Source organism: Penaeus monodon, chromosome 32 (genome assembly GCF_015228065.2).
Source record: "Penaeus monodon isolate SGIC_2016 chromosome 32, NSTDA_Pmon_1, whole genome shotgun sequence".
Classification (NCBI taxonomy): domain Eukaryota; kingdom Metazoa; phylum Arthropoda; class Malacostraca; order Decapoda; family Penaeidae; genus Penaeus; species Penaeus monodon.
Genome location: NC_051417.1, coordinates 7745114 through 7745429, shown reverse-complemented (window position 1 = coordinate 7745429; position 316 = coordinate 7745114).

Sequence of the window (316 nt, the reverse complement as noted above, 5' to 3'; positions counted from 1 at the left end):
CATAATTTTTTGTGGTGGTGGTGCCGGGGATTGCAGAGGATGTCATCTTAAATGTTCTGTAGGTGCCCAAATGGAGACCATGTTCTGTGAGAATTTAAAACTTTCGTCAACAGGCTGTACGTGCAGCGCCAAAGATATATTACATGCATTCATCTACAAGCCCCTTGCAGATCCACATTATGATCCTATAAATGATATCCAAAAATCTCGGTGGGTATGGAGGTTAATGAAGTCCTGAAGCCCTATTAGCACGACTGAACCTATCTATAATGGACTGACGATAGCAATACACCATTGTCCATTGCCCCTCAGTAGC